At 44.6% G+C, this 21,457-nt stretch overlaps 1 long non-coding RNA gene across 1 annotated transcript; it reads right to left on the reverse strand.

The window, feature by feature from the left end:
- Positions 1 to 558: 558 nt before the first annotated feature.
- On the reverse strand, positions 559 to 3,239 carry LOC142604689 (uncharacterized). Its single transcript, XR_012838537.1, has 3 exons — positions 3,196 to 3,239; positions 1,594 to 1,726; positions 559 to 651 (listed from the first exon to the last, which is right to left on the reverse strand). It is a non-coding gene; the product is annotated as an uncharacterized LOC142604689 (long non-coding RNA).
- Positions 3,240 to 21,457: the final 18,218 nt, after the last annotated feature.

The following is a 21,457-nucleotide window of genomic DNA, read 5'->3' on the forward strand; positions in this document are numbered from 1 at the left end:
AGCCCACGCAGCTTAAGGCCAGCCATCCCAAATACGCTCCTCCCCCCCCCCAAATACTAATTTTGTTAGAAATGGTAGGGTTGCAGAGGGAGGCTAAGGCACCTCATTCATTCTCCAGAGAAGCACTTAGTGTGCACACAGCTAATTAATAATGAGCCCTTCAGAGACACAACTGCAGCAGCCTCTTCCTCACTCACACAATGCAGATATTTTTCTTCTCTTTTGTACCAGTGAGTGTGCACATTTACTGTTCTTAATAAAGCTGCAGGGCCAGATTCCTATTTCAGCACGGCACAAGCTCAGAGCAACCCTGCTGCCGTAGTGGATGACTCCACTATTACCCAGTAGCAAAGAATTTGGCCCATTAAATCCAGCCATGATAACATCAGAAAAAAAAACCTGCACAAAATTAAACCACACTTGCCGGTTTTGGGTTGTTGGGGTTTTGTTTTTCTTTTTTAACAGGTTTCTATACAGACCACCCAACTCTCCAGCATTTTTCAACCAACAATGAATAGAGCCCCTCTGAAGTTTCCCGAGATCAGGCTAACTTACACTGAGGCTGTGTCCTGCCCCTGCTGCAGCAGCAAATGGCACTCCTCTGCTTTCCTCCAGGTGCCCTCGCTTCCCTGCCCTGATGTGAAGATGCAGCTGGGGGAAGAAAAGAGGGTCAGGATGCACGGTGTGATGGGGGTGAGTGGGATACCAGACAGCTCCAAAGCATTTTTTTTTTCTTTTTCAAAATGCATTTCCATGAAAATACTTTTAAAATAAACTAGCCTTATGCACAGACTTCCCTAAGCCTGTATTACACAAGGGGATGAGCCCTTCCCTCCTTTCCCCCGCATCTTCCACTTGGGAAGGATGCAGAGCAGACTCCCCTAGAAAGGGGAGCATTAACAGCAACAGGTAGCACAAAGGGCCAGTTCTGCATTTGCTCACACAATTCATCAGCGCTCTCCTGCTTCACGAGACTGAGGTTTCCACCTTACTCAAACTTCTAAACTGACAGCTTCCAAATAAAATAATAATTAGAAAAAACAAAACCCAACAACTTCTGAACAGCCTTTTTTTCCCCCTGACATGCAACAGTGGAGAGCCCTTTGCAGCCCAGGAAATCCCATCATTTTCCCACCCAGCACCCTTCACAACTCCCACCTCCTAACATCAATTCAGAGTTTGATGCAGAGGTTGGTTGGTTTGGTACAAATAACAAATATTTCAAATCTCCAGTCTTCTCGAGTTTCTGCATTTCACTTTACACAGGAAGCAAATGTAAAAGCTACTACATTAAAATACAAAAGGAAGTGTAAAAACCATGTTCAATCCAGATGGCAAATTTTCTATCATCTCTGCCTTCAAGCTAATGGTTTTCCATGGTTTATATAAGAAATAATAAGAGATTAATTGCTGAGGTAGCCACAGATGGCAAATGATTGCATCCCTAACTTAGGATGTGCTACAAACACCGAAGTTTTCACAAAGCATCATTTATCACGTGCCAAAGCGGTCCTCTGGCACTGAATTGAGAAAGCCTGTCAGAGAGGAGGAGAAACGGAGCCAGTGACTCAGCTATACTCTACCCACACAGACCTGGATGAGAGAAGGCCCTTTGAACTGCATCTTTCTAAAGATGCTAGATTTGTTCCTATGTCCATTGCTTCTCATAGCTGTCGCCTTTTTCTCCCTATATATTGCAGGGCTCCTCTTAGATCATGCTCTGGTCCTGCAAAGCAGAAAAAGCCAGAGTAAAATGAATGTGTCTCCCATCGTGGCATAAAAGGGAACAGTAGAAATGTGAAAGGTGGCCCAATGGAACCAGGTTGCACAGGGACAGCTTGGATGAATTTCTACTCGTGTGCATGCAATTACATTTCCCCCACCCCATTCATTCTGGGTTTTGTGATCGCCCCCACCCTCTTCACCCCAGAGCAGCCCTACATCCTTGCACCACGCAGCATTGCTGCTTGCCTGAGTAGGGATGCTCTCCGGCACGCAGGCTGCGGCACAAGAGGAGGCTCCCCAGGAGGGCACCTGTGGCCGTGCCAGTCTCCACACTTAATATTAACACTACTCCTGGATTCCTTTGCATTGGCCTTGTGGTATCACGACAGGTTAGGCCATGCCCAGAAGCTCCCTTTAAAAGCAAGGTTTGAAGCCAAATGCTTGAGACTTGCCAAGTATAGGTGGGTATTAGTCTGACAGACCTCAAGCAGATTTAATGGCTGGAAATACTCCCCTGTTCACTGTTGGGCAGGACCACCACAGGAACAACCCGATTTTTGTCATTTCCCAGATAACTGAGACCCTTTACAGTTGAACAGAAAGATTAAGCTGAATGACCTTGTTAAGTGCCCACATTTGGAAGCTAGCAATCCAAGGCGTCCTACAGGCATGCTGGCACCATCACTTAGCAGTCTTTCTGAAGGACTGGCATCCTGCCACACACAGGGCAACTGCTGCCTTTAACCTGCATGAGCTGTCACCACTTCAAAACCATGATCCCACCCACCAAAGTTCATTAAGGATGGGTCTCTGGTGAAAGCACCCCAGAGCACGGGAACAGCAACTAGGAGCTGCGCTACGCTTGCTGTAATTTCAGCTCAGCTTACTCTCTTGCTGAGGTTTAGGGCTCTTTTGACACTTCGGGAGCACTTGAACTGGTCTCACTGATAGTGCCCTTATCACTAAACCAGGCTGCCTTCAGGCACAACCTGATTACAGGGTAGGAAGCTCTTCCTAGAGAGAAATGCTGGATGCTCCTGCTTGTTCTTTACAGCAGCAGGAGGGAGGCAGAAGAGCCAGTGGCTAAAAGTCAGTGCCGGAGGTTCAGCTTAAACTAAGCTGAGACTGCATTAGGGACTGAAACTCAGTACGTAGGCAAATGGTGGATTGTTTTATCTTCAAGTCAAGGTGAATCGTCTTTCTGACATTCTGGTTCAACCCAGCCATCTAGTAGACTAACTGAATGAATTATCATTGCTTCGTAGTCAGATTCCTTTAGTAGATCTCTTCTGTCCTCAAACTCTAGGGAACTATGATCTGAATGAGAAGTTACTTTAACTCACATTTTACCTTCATGGTTATCCGTAACAACAGCATCACGCACTAGTTAAGAACTTGTATTGTGTACAGATATTAGCAGTAGGTTTTAATGCTAGTTGAAAAAGAAACACGCACAGAAAAATTACCTACCATCTTCATTGAGTGTCAGCTTGTTGATCTCCACCCTGCAGCCAAGACATCATGACACCAAGTTACCAATTCTCCTACCGAGGGTAAAAGAGTATTCTCAAATAATGTGGGGGAAAACAGCGGTTTCAGTGCCTCCTTTAAGGTCTCAACTACTCCCCATCCATTCCAACCCTTTCCCCTCAATGGTACCACTATGGAGGCAGATTCATGAACACTTACGCAAACTGTTCTCTCCCCTCAGAAAACATCATTTTAACATATAGATGGCAAAATTCTTGGTAAACGGGGAAGCAATTCAGGCTTTCCCCAAAGTACATGTTTCCAGATCTCCTTTGCAAGGGTAAATAAGCCGCGGGCTTTGTAGCTATCCACTTGTAATGAGCAGAGGATCCAGTTACCTTAATTGCAGCAAAGTGGCCTGCTAACAAGGAACAGAAATACTGTATGTACACCACCAGTTACTGTGTTCATGGTTGTATTTGGTATATAAATAGTTTGTGCCTACTCAACAGGCCCTTTTACCTTGTATCATGAGAGTTTCCCAGAGGCCAAGTAAAACATGGCTGAAACATAGCCCAAGGTCTTCATACAAACCTGACAAACCTCAATAACCTGTTTTACGTCTTCCATTGCGGAAATACTTTGGTTAGCATCTAATTTGGGAAACTTTAGCAGCAAGTGAATGTGGAAGGCATCCAACTGCAGTGTCATATGTTTGAACAAGTTCCCTTAGCTTAGCTAAGGGAATGCCATGCTTCAGCAGAGCTGGATTAACTGTCCGTGTGTTCAAGCTCACAGCCTGTGTTAACAGGAGTTAACACAACAAATATCAGCTCACACTGAGGGAGCATTAGCCTGAATCAGCTACCTCTCATATACCATAGTCTAGGACTACGAAGGCACATTTCACCTACCAACTCAACTTGAGATAACATGATTGGGGTCTAAGCATATCATTACTTCACTCTTGAAGCTAGCTCTCTGTTCAGGTTTTTACTTGCAGCAACTAGATGGACAAGGGCTGGAGACTAAGACACATTAACCACCTGGAACTTGAACCTAAGCATAAGAGAAGTTCTGGGGCTGCTAAAGGAGCACAAGCTCTCGTGAACTCACTGACTTGAAAACTCACATACAGGTCCAGCTCTCCTCAGCTCCTCTGCAGATACTTTCTCCTTTGGCTGTCTTCTGACAAGACTGCTGCAGACATACATGCCTATACATGCATACTACTTAAAAGGCCAATTACAGCTAATTAGCTGGGGATAAAGCCTCTTCAGTTGCATAAGTGTAAACACAAAGTGAGCATACTGCTACTCAGCAAATGCTTAGCTTGTTAGGCTACTGGTGCTCCCACTCATCTTGCAAATCTGAGTTACCACTTTCGCAGCCACATGAAGGACCCAGGTCTTTCGAATCCTGAACCTAGTTTCTGTAGTGTTTGGATTGTTCTTTAGCTGTCACGTTCTGCAAGTACACCTGCTAACGCTGAGCTTTCCTTTTGCTTCACATTTAAGGAGGGCATAACTGGAAAGACTGCTGAAGATCTGGCAACAAGAACAGAAAAGCCCTGAGACACGAGACTCTGCAGAGCTCTGTGAGCCTTCCCAAATCCCTGCATGGCTGGCAGGTTGTCAGGGATCCTGTACAGCCCAGGCTGCTGGCAGCACTCTGGCTATGCTTATATCACATCCCAGTTGCCAGACAGAGGTGCTGTGTTTGAAGCAAAAGTGAAGACGGTGGAGGGAATAAAATAACTAAGTGTATCAATAAGCACTTCTGAGGAATTGTGAAGGCATATTTTGCCCGAGGGGAGAAATATCTTAAGATAAAGACACGTCACAGGTGATGATCTAATACACAGGCTACTCCTGCATACCACATGCCAGTTAGCCTCTCCCATCTCTGCACAGCAACTGGGATCCAGTTTTGTTTCCTGTGCTGCCTCTGTCTAAACAGCCACAAACCCACGTAGACATCACCAAAAGGGTCATTTCCCAGAAGCTCCTGGTCTCCAAGAACACCGGCAAATTCTTTCCTGAACCACTTTGTGGGTACAACAGCCTATGAACATTTCTCCTTTCTGCAGAAACAGGAAACAGAAGCGGAGCGATTAGTATAAGGAGCCATACCAATTCAAGGAAAGAGCAAGAGATGACATTCCAGGCAACTGAGTATGTTTCCAGTGATGACTGAAACATCTGACAGCTCAAATTGAAGTGCCTTATTCATTCCGATAGTCCGTTTGGCCTTGCTCAGACATGTACCAGTTGCAAAGTCAGGATTTTTCTTTCTCAGTAAGATTCTCTCTCCCTCCTGATCAAATAGGAACCAAAGCAAGGACACAGACCCCCCCAGATCTCCACGCTGCACGGAAGACGGCATCCAGCTGTAACTGCCAGGTGCAGGTACACCTCAACACACTGACAGGGTTTGCAACTGCCCTGTTAGAAAGGGCTTGTACCACTGATGGACTGAGACACACCGATGTTCACCAGGCTGCAAAAGCCCAAACTTGATGCATTTTGACATATTCCACTTTTCCGCAATGCAAAAACCTGTTCCTGTAAGTCTCAGGGCAAAAAATGCTACAAAGGACATAGCAGTCACATTACTCCTCTAAGAAGCGGACATCTCTTCAAACAGCCGTTAATCTCCTCCTGGACTGTCACTCCTCCCCAGCGTCACACCCACCCACAAGAGCAGGGCCTGGATGGCACAGGGATTCTACGTACTATTTGAGGGAACAAATAAACAGCAGCAAGCTGGAGACCCAGCATCGGATAAAAAAGGCAAGATGACAAAAGACAGACTTTTGTACTAAGGTCATAAGAGCAAAGAGTCACAAGAAAATTAAGTCATTTAGTCTACTCCCTTAGGCTGAGTTCACCAAGTTCATCCATCAGCATTTCCACCACTTTCTTAGCATTTCCACCAGTATTTGACTTACCTCCCTCAGAAAAGCAGCGTCCCCATCAATCTCTCGCAAGGCTTTGTCTCTTAGGGAAGACGTTTCCCAATTCACTCGTTCAATTAATCTCTCCAAGGCACAGACCAAGCCTTAACATTTGCTCTGTCAAACATCCAGTAGAGACTGAACTAAGAATAGTACCTAAGGTGAAGGACAGAGCTTGCTAGTAGGATTAGCTGGTGCAATTACAGGTAGCAAATCCCTGCTACTCAAAGGCTTTATCGTTAAGCGGCAAGAGAAATACCTCTTTTCTTGGTGAGGTGTTGGAGAGGGAGGGGTGTTTGTTTTTAATGACACCCAAGCTGAAAGAGCAGAGAGCAGCTGAAGGCTGCACGCCTGCACATGGCTGTGCTGCTGCCTCCCTCTGCTGGGAGCAGGCAGCAGACCCAGCGGGGACACCCACCCTCTCCAAACTCCTTCCTGCCTAGCGAAAAGCAGCCCTGAACCCGGTGAGATGGCACTGGGCAGAGCGGTCATCAAGAACAGAACTGCAGCAACCCAAAGCTTTGGAAACAGCAGCAGGGGGGTTGGAACTAGATGATCTTTAAGGTCCCTTCCAACCCAAAGCATTCTCTGATTCTATGACGCTACGCGCGCACAGGTCTCTCCATCCCTCCCCGCTGCTGCTGCAGCCCTTCGGGACGTACGAGGAGAACGTGGCGAGAAAGGCCAGCTTTCACTCAAGCCGCGCAGGCACACAAATGCCGGTTCCATGGTCACAGTTCAAGTGGCTGTTTTTAGCTATTGTGCCACTCGAGTTGTTTACACAACTAAACACACCAACATTGCCAGTAAGGTGGCTGGAGTTAAGAGCTTTGTTACCAGAAACACCCATCACATGTAAATCTGAGTCAGTTTCTTAAAATAGAGAGTCTGAAAATAAACATCAGCTAAATAATATCATCATGAATGCTACCTACTACACAAATACATTCATCACATGATGTATTCAACTTGTGTGTTATATAGGAATGGTCAGAATACAAAAAATTTACCACTGCAAGTTTTTTCCACTTCTGTCTCCTGCAAACTTTGTTTCTCCAATGCTAAACTGTCAGCTCACTAGCACCACAAGAAACTGCATATAAGAATCTAAGGAAGTGCCTCTCTCTTCTACCTCAATATTATGAGTGTAGTATAAGGAGCTAAGCTAACAGGTTAACTTTGAGACAAAGTTAAAAAAAAAAACCTTACCATACTCTCTTGCAACTCCTTCCAGAGGAAGATGGCCAAATTCTGCTCGGCTAGCAGGTTGTGCTGCCAAGGGGTCCAGCTTGGAAGCAGCTTAGCAGGACATCCCCTTCACGAGCGCTCGCCTGAGTGCTTGGCAGACTGGGGCTAGCAGCCCTGCATCTTCATAGATCAGTGGGGTCTTCTTCCACTCTTGGGTTGCACTTTGGGTGTAATTCTCCTAAGAGGGGCAGAGGAGGTCGTCTGACAGGGCGGTCTGCAGGTTGCAGTCATCTTCTGCAGCAACGGTATATTTGTTGGGGGGGCCAAAAAAGTCTATTACCAATTGAAGAGCTTTAATCCCTAGTAGATAAAATGAACTACCCTTTATCTTATTGTTTGCCTAGGGTGCAGTCCAGATACCTTGCATATGCTGCAACAGCAATAAACCAAGGATCACCTGCACTGCATCAGCAATTAGCCATTTCTTTGGTCCACACTTACTTTCCATCAACACTGCTGCTACATGACACGCTACGTCTGCCATTTTAGTCCCCAGGACATTATAACATCCTGGCTGAGGCAATTGCAGAGCGGATGCTGCAGTGGTGGCTTGTCACCCGAGTTCAATTCACCTACTGGAGCCTTGCTGCTTCCTCATCATGACTGTTACCCAAATTGCTACAATAAGCCCCTGAGGACATGCTTGCACGCGGTACCATCCCTCCTTGCAACTGAAGGACATCCAGGAAAAGGACACTGCATTCTACTCACAGGCATAAGGCAATGAACTTGGCCAACTCAATTGCTAAACGATTGGGGGGGAAGCAGAGTACAGGGGCTGGCTGTCAGCGCTTGCAGCAGCATCTTTCAGTCGTGTGCCGTCCGTGTGTCATGTTCCACCCCCCCCCGCCCTTCCCTGCAATGTCCTTCTTTGCTGAAGTTCTCAGATAGGGCTTTTGCTGCAGTGCATCAAAGAGCGGGTGACTTGCCAGCAAACCACAAATTGTTCTCTCCTCCTCACTTCTCCCCCAGCTACCCAAGGCACACTAGCTGATACTTAGTAATCAGACACTGGATGACTGCCTATAGCCTGTCTATAGGACTGAGCCTTCAAGGAGGAGCAGGTCTTATTTGCACCACCCCTCCTTTAAACTCCTCCAGGTGCACACAAGGATCCTGCTCAGCTTTACCCTCTGTGTGCCATAACCACATTTACAGTTTCTCTGCAGAGCACTTTTTCCTCTGCCCGAGGCATGCTGATTTTCCCAGCTCGCTGGGCAAGGCAGCCTCGGAGCTAGGAATATTTCCTGGTATTCAGTCCAAGGTCTGTCTCCTCAGGACTGCAACCCCGTGTTGTAACTTGCATGCTTTTCCACAGCCCAGGTTAATTCTGAGATAGGCTTCAGCGACCAGCTTCCTCCTGCCCTTCAGTTCAAGGATATTTGCTTTGGGCCCCTCTTTGCCTAGAGCAGTTCAAATGTTGCTCTCTGAAGCGCAGCAGGCACGCTCGAGCACTTGTACAAACTGTGCAAGGGAGACAGGTTAACATCGCGTGTTCTGCCACCAACAGTGCTGCTGCAGTACCACAACAATGACTTATGGCAAAAAAAAAAAAAGTATGTTCTTCACTACGTGTAAAGGTACACTCAGGTGTCCCCTGGTAGAAGGTATGTGTGGGGAAGCGTTTCTGAGCCTCGGAGCTCCCCAGGAACCAAAACACAATACCTTAGGGACAACCTCAACAGCAGTTTTCCTCCCCCACTCTCCCCAGTCTGACAGTGACCTTCAAAGTTGAAAATGGCTCTCCACATAATTTCCCTTTGTGCATAATCAGCCAACTCTCCACCTTTTTTGAATGACAGGACTGGCAAAGGACTCATGACTGATGCTAAATTACAATCCACTAATATTTAAGCCTAAAAGTTTCACCAACAACTCAAGGTCAACAGCTAGCTCAAGGCCATTTCCATGCTTTTCTTGAATATAAGAAGGCTCTTGTGTGTGAGCTTTCTGGGGCAGGGACCTTATTTTGTTTTCACAGGATTCAACACAACTTCTGCTGCTAAACCAAGCGAAGAGCATCTTTGATAAAGAACAACATTAAGTGAGGATGTGCTTAAGACAACAGCAGAGTACTTTCTATTCATCACAAATAAGCTTTTAACATGAGGTAAGCTTTGCCCTCTGTTTATAAACGCGTACAGATACTTGCTGCAGAATATTGACGCAAATTAAAACCCATTTAGATTTGCCAAATTTTAGTTCTTCCTCACTCAGCAGTAGGGACTGTCCCTTCTCAAAAGATCGGTTGTCTGAAAAGCAGGGGAAAGGCACAAGAAGGGTAGCCGAATGGCAACCCCGCTGCAGTTTAGCTTTCCCAGCATAATTAGAAATTCTAAAGGCTGAGCTGGAAAAATTACATCTTAAGGACATTTACGCCCAGGCATGGAGGTAGGAGAACAAAAAAGATTAAGATTCCTGGCACATGGGAATTCTTGTGTTCACGTGTCAGACAGGGATGGGCAAAAAGCAATTTACAGGAGCTGGTAAGGCTTTTTAATACATTGGTGCATCACATCGCGCAACTGAGACAGCCAACAATTTCCCCCACCCCTTGCACTCCTGATCACACTGGCTTCTGCAGTGAAAGAGCCAACTGGAAGAATCTGCAGAGGTTTTGCAAGAAGCAGCCTCTCTCCCTTGCTCCAACCCAAGTGTTTCAGGTCCATGGGAAAATGGCAAAACTGTTAAATGCTGGCCATCCTTCAGGAAAGGAAAGCTATCTTCCCGATTCCTCACAGAAACAGGCAATTACCAACAACCCTCCAACTGAGGTCCAGTAGCAATTTTTAAATTCCCTTTGCATAAGAGACCCTTCCTCACATCACTCCTGTATTTCTTCACTCATAAAACCAGACCTCTTGTAAGAAAGAGATTTACAAGATGTGAGTTTGCTGCAGTGCTAGGTAATACCCATGGAGTATGTCATTCATCAGGGCGGGGTGGGAAACACGTATTAGCTTGGAAAAAAGCTACATCACTACAGCCTAGCGTGCAGCCTGCTGATGCACTACACTACAGTTGCCTTAACTCCTGCCTTTGGTGCTGCTAAAACAAACTGTAGACATATCCAAATATTTAAAGGCTATGTGCCCTTTGCAGTAGGGCACCAGGTACAGAATCCATGACCTTCTCCAAAAATACATGCTGTCATTTGACTCAATCTTTCTTAACCATTTCCATACCAGTCACTGGAAATAGATCACGAAAAATCAGTAGTAACAAGCAAACCACCATTTAAGTCCCACTCATTAAACACGTGGTGAAGCAGAGTCATCTGAGGCTCTGGTAGTAGTGCTGGCTATAACCACAAAGAATTTGTTACAGCATATCTCTGTGCAAGCTCACGAGCCCCATGAGCAGGCATTAGGAATAAGGAATACTTTCTCAAGACACCTCTTGCAGGAGCAAATACACCAGGCAGCCCAAAAAGCTAAAACTCGCTCTAGAATCAATATGGCAGCCAGGAAAAGATCACTGCTTTCCAGATCAGAGGCTGGCATTAAAGGAAGAAATCAGCTGAAATATGGTCTTTCACCAGACACAGCAAAGTCTAGATTTCAGAGGCACCGAATCTGTGCACTCAGATATACTGGCTTACATTATATTCACACTATCTGGGTACCTATCATGTTGGATTGCTGTTGGCATAGCACAGAAGTTTAAGGTGGCACTGGAGGTGCTATGAACCCAGTGAAGCTTTAATGTGTACTGAGGATGCCTTCTCAGGTGGGCAAAGCAAGAGCTGCTAGGGCAGCACAGGATGTAAGAGGATAGATGACATAAGGCACATCCTCCCCCCCCAACCCTTTTGCTCTGGTGTTATTTTGTCTTTTGCAACTTTTCCTCCCGTTGCTCAGCACTGAAGAGTTCTTTGCCCTTAATTTCCTTATAGTAGCATGTAATCAGTTATACTGCACCTGAGTAGATTACCGGTCTGATGACACTTCAATACAGGGGCTACTATTTGAAATGCAGAAGTCTCTGATTTGGCTCATTTTGTCTGCTATAATCATTGCTATTTGCTATATCTGGTAGACAGTCATCTGGCCAGGTTTTCAAGGAGACACGTAGAGAGCCCTTTCAAGACTCTCATGTCCACTTCTAGAAAGCAGAACTCCAGAGACTGTAGCTGCTTCCCTGTAGTTCCCGTGCTTTCACCACTTGTATCACCTTTGGTGAAGTCTGTTCTTCTGTTCAACTTTAGAGCAGCTGGTTTTTTCTTCAGGAAGAGAACAATATGCCTTTATGCTGATTACCCTTCCACAACACCCATATGTTGGAACATCCCATCACATTCATTATCTCTTGGTGATTTACATCAAGCACAGCGTTAGCTCAGTCACTTTTCTTTTGTTCCTATTCCACCAATTAGAGTGGTTCTTCATAAATGCCACAAACTTGTGCGCAAGTACTTTACAAATGAACTGAAGTCTCTTTGCTCATTAATATGATGTAAGGAAAAAGTAACATAGTATTAGCGGGCTGCGTAAAGTCTGCATCACAAGTGTTTGCGTTTCAGTTATTTTAACTTATGATTTATGTCATGCAAAATTCAAGGTTTCATCCTTACATCCATGACTCCCCTTGTGTCTTCCAAGGCTCAGGGCCAGAGACATCTCTGATCTTAAAGTTTCATTGAATTTAAAAGAACAACTGTGCAGCTGAGGGTGCCTAGGGGCTTGCACTGTGTGACCTTGAGAGATGAAGCTTTGGCCCCATCTCCCCTCCTCTGTGATGAGGATAACACTTACCTTTCCTACAGATCTGACTGACTTTTCTTAGTCCTTGTGCAAGCACGCGATAAAAGCGCCACCACAATTACAGATCTAATCAATGTAAACATACACTACTACTGTCAAATAAAGTTGCAGACACAAGTAATTGCCTCAGCCTCGGTGGGGACAAGAACACCCTTCCTGGTGTCAAGAGACATCACTAAAAAAGGGAAGTCAAATATTTAGTCATTTCAGACACTGCTAATGTCATCCAGCATCAACTCCAGAGCAGCAGCAAGGCTCTAACTTGGTACGTGCTGTAATAACTGACTGCTGAGTAGCTTCCCCCCCTCCTCGCCCCCAGACACATAAGATGAAATCCATATCTACAGGGATTTCAGCACAGCCGACTTCTCTGCTGTTTCAACAGAATTGGTAATTGCTCAAACTGCATTTTTCCCCTTGCCCCATTCATTCATAGTTACCAAGACACTGAATTGGTAAGAAGCTACATTTCAATTAATAGATATTTTTATACTAGGAAAACGCAAGTTGCTAGCAGACACGTCTGTCCAAGTGAATTTTTTTACTCCATAGTTAAAAATTCAGTCCTCATGCCATTAACAAATTGTGTTCAGGCTGCACATTTCTCCAGAAAACGCAAGTTAAACTCCTTCAGAAAAAGGCTGTGCTGACACGTTTCCAATGCAAATTCAACTTTTGAAGGCTGTAGAAAGGTATTAATGCTTGGAGATCGTGAGACCACTTTTCTTAGATTCAAACACACTTTTTAAGCTCAGCAGGTACAAGCACACAAGGACATGGTCTTTTGGGAGAAGGGTGCTGAAGCTGAGGTCTGAGTCCAGACATTTCAGGGAACAACTGGGTGTTTTTTTAACGGATTGCTTAAAAATCAGAGGTAAAGGCAAGTCAGTAAGGGCTGCAAAAACCCTGATTCCAGCTGGCAGCTCCGGAGAGCTCAGGACGAGCACGGAAAGGGGAATCCCTGGCTAAGGCTGCTGCTTTGCAGATCACTTGAAGGAGAAAAGCTCTGGCACTGCTGCACTCTTAAAGCCGCAGTGTCCAATTTCTCCTTCGTCCTCCCGTAATCCTGCCACACAACCCCCAGTTTCTTTGGGGTGATGACAGGGAGTGCGAGTGGGGAGCCAAGCTGCGAGATGTGAAGGAAGGGGGAAAGGAGGGGAGACGGAGGAAGTTTCCTTTCCTGAAGTGCTGCATCGGCAGCAAGTCAGCGCGTCCTGCTGCACTCCTGCAAAGGCTCTGCAGCTCAGCACAGGGCTCGGACTGCAGCACAACTGCACCAGCCTACAGGCATTAAAACCCCACCACCTGCTTGGAAAAGCAGCAACAGAGATAATGCAAAACCAAAGCTCCTGACAAGTAATTTTAGTGGGTTTAGTTCTGGGTTTGGGGGTTTTGTTTTGTTTTAAAAAAGCAGATTAAAAAAAAAAAAAAAAGACATCACTGATTCAGCCTCCCTCATATTGGTCCCAAGGAGATTTAAAAAGGCAGAAAGGAAACGAACTGAATGAAGTTTAATTAGCAAGCACACACCAGAAGTTGGACTTTTTAATCTTTTATCAATTATAAAAGACATCCCTGCAGGAGGAAGGACCACAGCCTCCTTAAAATGCCTCCCATCCTAAAAGAACATGCAAAGGAAAGAGCTTCCATTAAACCAGTTTAGGAAACCCTCCCTCCCACAGAAGTTCTCTCTTCTTACCCCAAATCCACTCTGTAGAGCTCTGCTTTCTCAGAGATGAAGCGTTGTCTAGAGCAGCAAAAGTTGCAGACTGCTTCTCCTGTGCGGGAGGCAGGACCTGGCATAAGTAGTGTCAGACGGGTCCTCGCACTGAAGTGATGCCGGGAGAGCCCAGAGCTGTTCAGAGAAGCAAGGGAAAAAAAAGGGGGGGGAGGGGGAGTTAAAAAGTCTTAAATCCCTGACACTGCAAGAACCCTGATCCTATAGGATTGGGTCTAAAAAGCAAGCGCTCGCTGTACAGCCGTATTTCCTGACAAGGTGGAGACTGAGCCATTTGATTGCCTGCTGGGTTTTCTCACCTGGTGATGTTGTTCTTGCAAGATCAAAAGTGAAAAGCAAACCAGACATCTGCAGGAGCCTCTCAAACATACCCTGCTCCCACCTCAGCTCATCTAAATTTGGGGTGCAGGCTGGAACTTGTTCAGAAGTCAGCAGAGGCTTCTCAGGCAAACAGAAGCCAGAACGATGCAGGCAGAGTGCTCTAACTTTAATGAGTAAGGACAGGGGATGACAAAAAGAACAAGGAGCGATCTCATTCTAACACCAGTCTTGACACACACAGAAGCTGTAAGTATAAATATTAAATTTGAAAAAAAACCAAAAAGCTCACACCTTCCACACACATTTAACAGGTCCCATTTTTTTTCCTGATGCACCGAACAGCATAAAGCCTGATCCAAAACCTATCACTACAGCAAAGCTAGGTTGTTTTAAACCAGCTCAGGCCTAGAAAAAACTTTTTGCCCTGTGCACATTTAATTCCTGCCCCTTATTGTTTTGACAGAAGGCACAATTTATCCCTCCGCTATTCCATTGATTAAGCCACTGGAAGGCTACAGGTAGTGAAGCTATGTAGACCCCGTATTTCATGGTGGATTCAGCCCCCATTTTCATGGGGGAGAGATTCAATGAGCACAGAGACAACATGCACCCATCCATTTCCCTTGAGTTTCATGGAAATGAGAGTCAGCACTATGCAACAAAAGAACTAGCTTCAAAAAGTGAATTAGTATCAAAAGAGAAGAGACTTCACTTTATGTCCTAGAATTACCAGTTACCAATGATGTCTGGTTCTGTTATTCTCGTCTCCAGTGCTAAGTGAGGCTGAGGAAGGGGAAACCAGTTTAAGCTCAAGGTTGTTAAAGGACATTGCCAGGGGGACAAGTGAAACAGGCAGCATTTAAAATATGTGGGCAAAAGCTCTACAGCAAGCTGGCTCTGGAACCAACAGTTGCAGAGTGATAGTTTTGAAACATGTTAATTTTTCATCCACATACTTCAATGCACCATAGCAAAATGCCAAGTGTACATCAGGGTCAATCTAAATTTATTATTGCCTTTTGGTACCACCCTTGAAAGCTTTTAGATCAAGTTTTCAGATATGCTGATTATCTGTGTCCAAAAGAGTCCTGGCACTGACTGGAAAGCTTTTTCCTTCCTTTTCACCTTCATTGCTTTTCCATTTGGAGATTAGGTTTTTTCTTGACTGGACCACTTACACCTACCTGTCACTTGTATAACCCAAAACCACAGGATACCTGGTCTTTGCCAGGTGAGCTGTAGCATATGCAGATTAAGATCTGCATCCAGCATGCCAGTCATTACTGCCCATGCAGCAGAGGTCTAGGATTCAGGGGACTGGGTCAGTCTTCACTTCTTTATACCTGTTGCATAGAATAACATACTCAATTCTTCTGGTTTTATAACACCACAGAAGAGTAGAGACAAAGCTGGGTATTCTGCTTTGTATTTATACTTACTTGTGCCTTGCTACCAGCATTGTCCTGCTGCAGCTGCTGCATGGCAGCGTTAGCATTACGAGGCAGGAAATTCTCAGCGTAAGAAAGTCCACTACCGGCCTTCAGTGACACCTGGAAGTACGCTGAAAACAGCAGCAGGAAGAGACTCCCCTGAATGTCAAATGGTTTACTGACATTTTATACATCTTTGCCAAGGCTTTGAAAACATTGATTTACTGAAGTGTTTCACAATACTTCAAGGCCACTCACTCTGCAATCCAGAAACACATAGTTAATCTGTAATAGATGAGAAAAAGCACTTCAGTGAAACAAAGCTCCAATGCACAGCCCATATCCAATATGCCAAGGAATGTCCTGAACAATTCCTGCACCAATTTGCTGCAGCAACACAGTCCATTAATAGTAACATAGTTATGCATTTTGGTGCATTTCACTTTGTTATAGGGGAACAAATACGTTATGATGAAGTATTTTGGTTTTAAACTTCATTAATCAGTCTAATCTTAACATGGCATTGAGATAAGGGCAGAGTGATATCTTTTTGACTTTGCTTTCCCATTCAGCTGTCAGATGCTCACAGAAAACCTTTGACTTTGCTCAGCTGCATTCATGCAGTTCAGCTGTTCTGGAGTGCAGCAGTCTCGGGCTGATCAGCTTTCTGACATGAAGTGCAACACAGTTCTGCTGCAGTATTATGCCATCAGATACTGCCCAGGCCGCTATTTATATTAGAACATAAATGTGGTTTGTAGATAGTGGTTTTGCTTTTATTACAGTTTCCAAGACTTCTTGGATAAAAGAAATAAGCCTACTGCAATGGTTAAACTTATATCGCTCAGTAAGAATTCAATGTAAAGGTGGACACTGGCATTCAGTGTTGCACTGTCCACTCAGAATGATAAAAACCCTAGGACTGAAGATGTGAAAGTCAAAGCAAGAGCTAAGATATTCCTAGACTAGGAAGCCTCCACATATTTAAAGGTTTCTTCTCACAAGTGTGCTATTTATATACTATTCATTTTGTTGTTTTTTTAATCTAGGACAAGTCCAATACTAATTAGTCAGGAAACTGATCACCAGCACAACAATATCCATTATTAATTTCAGAAGATCAGTGTGGCAATCTTCATCAATCAATATTTATTGAAGATACAGTAACTATTAAGCTCCAGTCAAGTACATTTTGGGGAACTTCAGGTAGCTCAGTACCCCTGGGCCCTACAGTACTGCCTCCATGCCTGTCTTCTGTCCACCTTTTACATCACAAGCCAAGAAGAGTCATTTCTTACTTACCCAGCCCCAAAGAGTTTGGAGAAAGCCAGCATTGTTCAGTGGATAAAGTACTGCCAGAGTCTAGCCAAGCCTTCAAAGGCTTGCAGTTCCAATTCCCAAGCACTCCAGAAGCTGTGAGAGCCAGGCAGACAGCAACACAAGTTACCTGCCCTGTGCTTCTTTCTGAACTAAATTAACCAGTTGCGATACAGACTCAAAGCTGCTGAAGCACTGAATCAGTTTGGATCATATTGAGAAAAGTTCACGCTGGAGAACGAACACAGAAAGATGGTTACTCTTACCACCAAGGGCAGAGAAGAGGGAATCACTTCATCTGTGAACTACCTTTGCTTATCTTGAGCAGATATATTTTAGTCCATCCCCACATACTATGTCTACAACTATGGGAACCAGTAGCTGCTTTACAATTTTTTTTCCTCAGATAGGGCAAGTACAACTTACTCTTTTAGTTAATGCACAAATAGGCCCCCAGGAGCCACAAGTAATGTCTTCGGCTACTAGAAGGTAAGCAAAGCTGCCTAGCTTCCTTCGTCCTCACGCACAAGGTAATATTTCCCTACGTTACAATGGAAAACCAGCATATTTAGCCTATAACTTCCATTTCCACCCTCATTTAGCCCAAGACCAAACAGAGGACTGGAGGCAGCTTGTCCCAGCGCAGGGACATCCCTGGGGAAGATGCCAGCACTAATCTGCTGATCGAGCTGATGAGAGCATCACTTTTGTTAGAACAAAAGGCAGAAAGCAGGCACAGCTTACTTGGTTGGCCAGTTCTGTTTTGATTCAGGTAGAGTACTTGGTGAAGATTAGCTCTCCTCCTCCCAACTCCTTTCCCCTTGTCACTGCTTTTATGGAGTATTTGTGTTGCAGCTGCCTCCTGGTTGCTGAGGGATGGCAGACTGCATCAGTACTGCAGCAGCGCTGCTGAAGGACTCATCTAGTCTTGGTGACTGAACTTTACAGTGACACACTGGTTTGGGATAGCAGCAGAGAGGTAATTGAATTAGCTAGTAATGCCATTCACTCAAGCTTCCCAGCAACTCAGCTGGGTTAAGACACTTTCCTGCCCCACTCAAGTTGCACACCTGTGAGGCATTCACTGAACACCATTCCTACAGCTTAAAAAGGAAAGTCAACAAACAATAGAAACAGAAGCTCTTAACAGGCAGTATTACTGTAATACTCCGTCACCTTGGAGCATCTCAGCTTTACTTTGATGCTAAGCTCTTTACGAGCCAAGCTGTCCAGACAGAACACCAGAGCAGTCGGGTCTTGGGAACATCACCTGCCATTGCTACAACAGGACTCCTGTTTAGATCAGCTTCCCAGCCTCTAAACATAGTTTGTCTGGATGCACAGAGATGGCATTGTTTAATACCAAACAGGTGTGAATATTTAAATCTAAACTTCTTAAACTGGATTGGAGATTTCCCTCTATCAGGCCTATTCAAGGCTTTAAGTGAGCATGCTTAACCACAAACCAACTTCAAGCACAACTACAGCTCCAGAACTCATTAAGTAGCTAAGTCATTGACTTGCCCCAGTAGCCATAACAAAGCCCCTCTTTCTTACTCTCTCCCACACCAGTTTAAGAACTGCTGGTATGATTTTTACAGTCTGGTTTTCCAGAAGCCATAAGACAGTAATTTTATTTTCTAAGAACCCCAGCTGCTGTACAGCTGTTCTTTATTGCTTCGCAGCAGAAGTTAACAGCCTTATTCAAAGTCATGTGAGGCTGATAGTCTAGAACTTCAGAGCTTTCCTGGAAGCTTCTCCCCCAAGCAGCAACTGGCCAAGCTCAGGCACAACCAAGCAGGGCTCCCAGCTCACGAAACAACGCACAAGAACTGAGAAACGATAAAGCATCCACAGAAATTACTCAGTCATTTACAGCCACATTTATGGACCATTAACAGTAGATGCCTTTACAGAGAGTAATAAATTCAGCAGATATCAGGCAAGTTTCCTCTGGATTACTTCATCAAAAGCTTGCTATACTGAAGCACACCTTACCTCTTCAAAGCAGTACAAACCCCATCCTGGCTTGGTTTCACCCCTCCACACCTTGAAACTACTCTGTGAATGCAATACCAAAAGGCAAAAAAACTCCCAGTACATCAAACCCACTTTTTGTTTTTTTTTCTCCCCCCCCCTAACTAAAGAGCCTCTTGCTATGGAGCAACTTTCAATTATTATGCTAAAACACAGCTTTTACAGGCTAGAATCTCTTAACTGATAAGCTGCTCTCTTCAGCATAATACTTCCTCCTCTGAAACACCATCTTTAAACAACAACCAGAACAGCTCCATACAGAGCTTTTATTTGCTTGTAGAACATCTGGCTCCTTAATGCCCCTTCCCCTGCTAACTACCTTTTATTCCTTTATTGGCATCACATGTCTCATCTGTCACACGGGACCTATTTCCCTTAAAGGAGCATGCAACTGAGGAAGTCTGAAAAGGCACTGATAAAAGCACGCTTTTTCTGACAGAAGCACATTCTGATCCAAACCATCATCTTGATAAAATCTTACTTGCCCCAAATTATGAGATGTTAGAGCTCCTTAATGAAACAGCTGAGATATTTTTAACATGGTCAAAAAACCTATTTTATCTTCTGACCTTCAGCTCAGAAATAGCTGCACCATTTTTTTTTTTCAGAGACTTCCAAAGAATGACTGCATAGAGTGACACCCCCCCTACAATTTCAGCCTCAATATTTAAAGTTTGGCATGGTATAACCATATAATGGTCTCTCAACAGAAGATGTTAACCAACTGCCACTACTCCCAACTTCCAGCTCGATCTATAATAATAACAGGCTCAAGTGACCGGGGCTTCAGCTGTTCATCTCATTCAACGTGCCAAAAATATGCAGCAGGGAGATTTGGACTTTAATGATTTCTGCTAAAGTAGATGGCAACCCCCTTTTTCTTCCAGAACAGAAAACAGACTGTAAAAGGGGAGTCACGTTTACCTCTTCTCACAGTCTGCTATACCCAAACAGACCCAGATCGGCTTCTAAGAGCTAAGCAAGCTTTGTCATCAGGTCATTAATGGGTTAAATATGTAGCTATGGGATATAGTGCTGATTCCCCTAAGCTTCTTGCTACTTGTACTGTGTAGTAATATCACACAGAGTGGTAAGGGGAGATCTCTGGAGCTGGATTGTTTGTCCAGCTGGCTCTTTCAGATGAGTTATTTACTCCCTCACCAAGTTTAATTTGTTCAGTTTCATCCCTCGAGTTATGCTTGTGATCTACCCTCTGCTGGGTTTCGGAAACAGGGCCACTGGCAGAGGCGTTCAGGCTTTACCCAATCCAAAGCTGCATTAGTAACATGGGCAGAATCATAAAGCAATGTGTAATGCGAAGCAGGCTAGACTGCAGTCTCCCTCATCCCTAATTCGGAGCCGTATTTGCAGACAAGCCTAGGTGCTACCGCTCTGTGTCACTCTGACGCCTTCGCAATACCACAAAGGGTCTTTTTGAGATCGGGCACACATGCGGATGGAATAACGTCTTGAACTGATTGGTGAAGAATGTTGTTACGGCATCAACAAATTGTACTGTAAATATAATTCAAAGTCATAGCACAAATATAATGCAAGGCTGGTCTTATATACAACGTCATTGCTAGATTACTGGCCTGCGCAGCAAGGTATCCCCATTCTGTGCTCAGCTCTGCCCATGTGACTCAGTTTCCCCATCTGTAAAGTAGTTGTGGTGAAGTGTATCTACTCGTGTAAAATAATTAGAGACCTTTGAGTGAAAAAGACCATCGGAATGGTGTTTAGTCTTGCCATATAATGTAATGCCATTTATTATTTGATACAGTTATAGCTATTTAACTGTGTAAATTTGCTTTACAACTCCTTGTTATTGCCCTATAAGTCCTGGTTTGCAGAACGGCAGCATTTTCTGAAGTCCAGGATGGTATCTGTGAAGTCTGGCTGGCCAGGACTCTTAACAAAGGAGTTTTTAATCTTCGTATTAATTTTATGTGTTGCTTCATGAGGAGCTGGTGGAATCCATAAGTAGATCCCTGATGTAGGAGTGAGCCCAATGCTAGCAGAGACTGACTACAGCCTGCTTAGACCTTAGAGCCAGCAACTCCAGTAAAGATTTCCATGTATTAACGCACTTTGTGGAGCCACCTATGGAAGTGATACTTATGACGTTGTTCACCTCAGTGAATTTGAAGACAACAACTGAACTCCAGTGAAAGTTTTACATTGTACCAGGACATTTTATAAGAGTGCTCCGCTGTGTGCGTTCTTGGGCGAAGGGGCAGAGGGAGCATCTCTTTTGTCTGCCTCTCATCGCTCCACCTGCCTTCCCAAAACTTGATGTGTCTAAAAGCACTGTCAAGCTGAAGTGAAATACACTGCAGGAGGTTCACAAGGTACTTCCTTTGTTTAGAAAACATAAGACTGGAGTTGTGGATACACATGTGTAGTTACAAGGTAGCATGCTCAAGTCACAATAATTTCACGACAAAGCAAT

This window comes from Balearica regulorum, chromosome 21 (assembly GCF_011004875.1).
Source record: "Balearica regulorum gibbericeps isolate bBalReg1 chromosome 21, bBalReg1.pri, whole genome shotgun sequence".
NCBI classification, from domain to species: domain Eukaryota; kingdom Metazoa; phylum Chordata; class Aves; order Gruiformes; family Gruidae; genus Balearica; species Balearica regulorum.